This window comes from Aegilops tauschii, chromosome 1, assembly GCF_002575655.3.
Source record: "Aegilops tauschii subsp. strangulata cultivar AL8/78 chromosome 1, Aet v6.0, whole genome shotgun sequence".
Classification (NCBI taxonomy): Eukaryota; Viridiplantae; Streptophyta; class Magnoliopsida; order Poales; family Poaceae; genus Aegilops; species Aegilops tauschii.
This window is the reverse complement of record NC_053035.3, coordinates 114165205-114170755: the sequence shown is the minus strand read 5'-3', so window position 1 is coordinate 114170755 and position 5551 is coordinate 114165205. Positions and strand designations below refer to the sequence as shown.

Below are 5551 nucleotides of genomic sequence, written 5' to 3'. Positions count from 1 at the left end.
AACTCTGCTCCAAGGTCTCGCATTTCCTCACGGCCTCTTGCAGCTCCTGCTCAGCTTTAATAACCCTGGCCCCGTGCTTCTCACGAAGAGCTTGCTCTGCGGCTGCCTTTTTCTCGGCCTCGGGCACACCCTTCTTAAGAGCCTCGACTTCGGTCACCATCCCTAGCGCAAATCATGAAGCTTATTTCATCATACTGAAAATTCATTCGCAATAAACGCGAACAAGACTTGTGCATACCTTGTTTATCCCCCAACTGCATTTTCAACTGGCCAAGTTCTTCTTTGGCCCGCTCCAGACTTTGATTCAGTCCGGAGATCTCCGCAGTATGAGAGGAAGCAGCCGCTACAGACGCCGGCTTATAACAGAAGAGAAATAGATGTCATTCAATGAGTCTTCCTGCGAACATAAATTCGATCCTCTGCCCGGTTCTTTCTTTCACCGAACAGTGTATCAGGGGCTACTATCTATACTATGACACTCTTTGAAAACTCATAAAACATGCCTCAAAGCCTCTTATAAGGCTGATACAGGCTCCATTCAGTTCACTCTCAGCAGACTGAATATTCTCAATCACCGCACCCATAATGGCACGGTGTTCATCAACGATGGAGGCGCTCTTCAGCGCCACCAACAAAGCATCCGACACCTCTGGTTGGACAGAGGTTGCCGGTATGCCCCCTCCAGCTGGGAGAGGCCGCCTGCCGGATTCTGGAGCCGTATTGGTCTCCGGAACTGCACCCGGCTGGGAGCCGAATTCAAAATGGCCCCCGCGGTCAGCTCCCATGGGAATTTTCTCCCCCATGTGTTCGGCCCCTGAAGTTTGACTTCCAGGCGCTGCCTTCACGGCCTTTTCCTCTCCTCCTTGGCCGGGGTCCTTCTGGGACGAAGCCTCGGTGTTATGCACCTGTTTGGAGGAAGGGGCCTTTGGGGGCGTCCCGCTCTCCATAGCATCCGAGCTCAGCGAATCCTCTGATGAGGATTGTTTGGTACGGGACCTCGCCGGACTACAAAAAATACGGCTTAGGTTAAAATACTATGCCATGATGAGTCTGGACGCATAAACATACTCGGATTTTATATACTTACGAGTTCACCAGGGGCTGGGCCCTGGGATCCCACGCCGGGCCGCTGTCGGCGGCGGCAGTGGACTCCTCCGGAAGAGGAGCCTTTCCCCTTTTGGGCGGCTCGGCCTCCAAGTGTACGGAGGCCATCCTCTTCTTTCTCCCCCCCGCAGGGGATTCATCTTCCTCCTCCTCCTCGTCCTCTTCGGAGGTGGAACGGGCATCAGAGCCTTCAGATATTGTGTCCGAAGTGCCGCGGCGACGAAGGCCGCCCCGGGTCTTTTTGGCCTCCTTCTCGGCCGTCTTCTTCGGCACCTTGTAAGGCGCCGGGACCAGCATCTTCGTCAGAAGTGGGACGGCCGGATATGCTGGTCCCGGCGCCTCCTTATACCAACACATATGTACCAACGATATGACAACATGCGTTGTTTGTTCAACCTCCCACACATCCCACACTTAAGTAACCTCCCGGTACCCACCTCCCCCTATACCTCGTCCATCAAAATATCAAGCGCCAAGTGAAAAGATGGGAGCGAAACTTTTCTATCCACCATCTCCCTCTCGCCTGATCTATCTCTCTCTCTCTCTCTCGCCCAAACTTCCATCACCACGACTCTGCCGCCGCCACCTCCAAATTCTTTTTGACGACCACCTTCTAGCGCCACCACCAGCCAGCCCCACCGCAACCCCCAGCCTCCACGTACCACGATGGCTGCAGGCCTGTAGCAGGCCGCCATGCCTGCGCCGAGCAGCCACCGCCGCCGCCGCCGAACTCCCGCAGTCAGATCTGAGCCCAAGCCCACACGAGAGCAGCAGATCCCCACACCACCGGCCACTCCCTCCTCCTCTCCGATGCAAGCCGGCACCACCGCCGGCGCCCCGGAGGAGACACCTTGACGCCACAGATGCTGCCGTGAACCCCGCCGCATGGATTACCACTGGTCGCCACAAGCTCCCCCAAGTCACGAGTGCACCACTTGGCTCTGGGAGAAACGGATCCCATCGCCGCTGGTGACGGAGAGAGGGAGGAGGAGGTGGAGCCAGCAAGAGCAACATCGCACCGTCGGTAACAACACACATCTTGAGGGACTTGCTCGGTTCCTCTGAATCCTTATATTCTGCCGTAATCTGTGATAGATGTTCCAACATAGCTACTACTGTCATGCACCTTTAACTGATTATTATTTAAGATCACGTTGTGGAAAAAATTATTTGCAACTTCAAACTACTAGTAACACAGGTTTTGGCTGTAACACATGTTCACCTTCAACGCAAACCAGCAAAAACGATAATGTACAGGTACCCTATTGGTTGATTTGCACGCATAGATGAATCGTGCTGCACACCAAGGCTTCTAACCATACCTTCATGTTATATATACAAATGATTTATTCTTAACCCTAGTCGCAACGGTGGCCGGCGTGGTTCCCTCGCCTACGGTCTGTAGGCCCACTAAATCACGTGTGTGTGCTGCTGCCCGCTCGGGCATGACAGTGTTGCGCCACCCCGGCCCTGCTATATTGTTTCGACTGTTAATCTGGACTGTAGGTTGGATCTGAAACAAATTACCTTATAAGCCCGTAATGCAAGTATGATTCAGCTGCTAATGCTTTTCCCCTTCTGTTATCAAGATAAAACATGCATTGAACCTATGATGAACTCTATTGACATCATCATCTTTGTTCTGGAGGATATGGAGGAGCTCCAGGCTGCCTCGACATTGGCTTCAGGTTGTCATACCATGAAATCTCCGAGCTCTGGAAGTCACTTACGTGCTGGAGTTGTACTACTCCATGACATGGAGGTTAGTAGGAAAACTTACCAGGCAACCAATAAGATTTGTGTCGACTGTATCTAAATATATTTTCCACCTGTATATCATCATGTGATTTTCCCCTTGCATTTTCTGTGCCTGCGAAATGTCAGCTAACAGTCATTAGTCTCTAAATACTCATACAGCTCAGGTTTCAAACTAGATGCGCAAATAGATAAGATTGTGGTGAAATATTTAGCTTGCCTTGCCTGATTATTCAAGGGAGTTACTTGCTTTAACAGCGTGCATCTTCAGGGGCAGATGGATATGTACATCTTACTACAATGCCAGAGAAAGTGGGGCAACCCATTCATTTCTTGATACACTCTCCCCTGGTTTCAGTTTCATTTTCTTCTTCTCATGATGTTGCATTCTTATTTATTATATATCCTTAATTTTACACTAACTGGTCCAGCGAATCTTTGCTAGTTAAGTGTGCCAATATATATATATATCTATTTATACAGTCTTAAATTTTGTCCAGTCCCATATTTTGTACATTCATATAGGTATTGATGATCAGTTATTCAATGACAGGACAAATGATACATGATTAGAGGGCCAAGTGGCGACAAGGATCAAATTTCTTGATTATAGCATATGCCACATTGGACTGGGTACGCACTGACAAAACATTGTTTAGCCATTACTTAGTTCTGCTTTTATTCAGATTGTTCAACCATTACATTGGTCACCTCTGATGCATTTCTAAAATATGTAATCATCTTTTGTACTAGGTTTGTCTTGAAGAATAAAAGAGGGGCATATTAATTTCTTTTTATTTTTCTGTAAACATCTAGGGTCCAACCTTCTCTAGAACAGGACTCTCCTACTTTTTCCTAGAGAAGCCCCAATCTGATGATGCGTTTCTTTGTCATGTTGTTGCTTCTACAGGTTCTGAGAATCTTGATTCATGGATTGGGAAATACTAAAGTATAACATTTAGTTATCAAGTAAGTACGAAGTTTTGCATGAGGTGGATTATTTAATGATTTTTGAGCTGTTGGCATTGAGTTTGTTTCTCCTAAATCCTAATACACCATACCAAGCATGATTAATACACACGCATTGGTGATGCAAAACTAATTAATGCATAGACCTTTGGAAAATAGAATTATTCAACCCTGTGTAGTTGATATTACTGGTTACCTATTTATCTAATAGTTGGTTGCTGAATTCATCTCATTGTTGATACAATACGATCTTTGGATAATTGTTAGTAGGACATGCATGTTGATGGTTGTTCACAGTGTACATGTACATCAGATTGCTCAGCGATGCTTGGTGTTTTATTATGTACGAAGTTATTTGTCAGACATACATAAGCTTGTAGTTTTCTCCCAACGATCTTTTCTTGCACACTGGTTATTTTTATATGGATCCTTTAGGTACAACTCATAGCATGTATATTTAAACTTCAAATTTCAAATAAATGCCAGAATAGTATTATGTTTTTTCATTGTAGGTTGAGAAGTTCAATAATACAGTACATGGTTACTTGGATACTTGGAGAATATGGATCTGTTTGGTTCAGAGCCAAGAGCCGCCGTGCCAAATTATTGGCAAAGTGCGTTGGCCAGCATTTGGATGGACGCCAACTTTGGTCCTGCTTCAGTTTGCTGCTCCAACTCTTGGTGAGATGACGGCGGCGAATTTGTCAGCCAAAAATTTGGCGAGCCTAGCTTTGGTAGGGCTAGCATGGGCGCAAGCCAGAAGCCCCTATATGTTGATGCTTGGTACTTGGAGGAGAGTCGAAAATAATTCTTTCAATTTCTAGAAATTTTATATTATGTAAAGTGTATTTTCTAAGAAAGTGATGTACTCCTAATGATGATACTTGCATTGCAATGTAACAGATTGTGCAATTGAATCAATATATTCGTTCATTTCCACTCTCTCAAGTATACTGAAGTTGTGCCTTGTACTGCCATTCAAACTACCTCCTGTTATAATTGATTATATAAGGAGGTTATTCTATTGTACCAGCAACAACGCATAGAAGTGTTGCATGGATCTGTTGTTGCCTTGCAACACATTATTCTTCAGATTACCAACGGATCTATATATGTTGTTGTAGACCCTTCCAACGCCACCTACGACAACACATACTAATCCGTTGGTGTAGACCGTAGCAACGCTTATATGGACAAACGACAACGCATTGTTGTGTTGCTAAAGGGGGGTTCCTGTTGTAGTGCTTCTTGACCTAGGATGTAAGCCGCAGGGGGGCACCGGATCGAAACTCGGAAATAGCGGCCCATTCCGTGCCGCGCGGCTCAGTGATATAAAACCACTGCTGTTGCCACTCCTTGACAGAATCATTAAAGGTTCCTGTTGGCCATATGACATTGGGCATCTTGCTCACCATAGCGCCCCCGCACTCGGCGTGCTCGCCGCCCACCACCTTGGGCTTCACATTAAAAATCTTTAGCCATAAGCCGAAGTGTGGCGAGATGCGGAGGAAGCCTCGCACACGACAATGAATGTCGAGATGTTGAGGAAGGAATTAGGGGACAGATCGTGAAGATCGATCCCATAGTAATGCATGATGCCGCGAACGAACGGGTGGAGGGGAAACCCTAGCCCACGGACAAAGTGAGGGAGGAATACAACCGTCTCGAGGGGTTCCGGAGTAGGGACGATATGTCTCGCCGTCGGGAGACGGTGGCTGATTTT

The 5551-nt window shown here is 47.0% G+C and overlaps 1 long non-coding RNA gene across 3 annotated transcripts; it reads left to right on the top strand.

Moving 5' to 3' along the window:
• Positions 1 to 1590: 1590 nt before the first annotated feature.
• LOC109778348 (uncharacterized) lies at positions 1591 to 4776 on the top strand. 3 transcript variants are annotated; one of them, XR_005769207.3, is made up of 5 exons: positions 1591 to 2128; positions 2753 to 2866; positions 3413 to 3492; positions 3770 to 3828; positions 4341 to 4776. It is a non-coding gene; the product is annotated as an uncharacterized lncRNA (long non-coding RNA). The 3 variants fall into 3 exon arrangements; XR_012203693.1 differs by having other exon boundaries at positions 3613 to 3828; XR_012203692.1 differs by having other exon boundaries at positions 4320 to 4607.
• Positions 4777 to 5551: the final 775 nt, after the last annotated feature.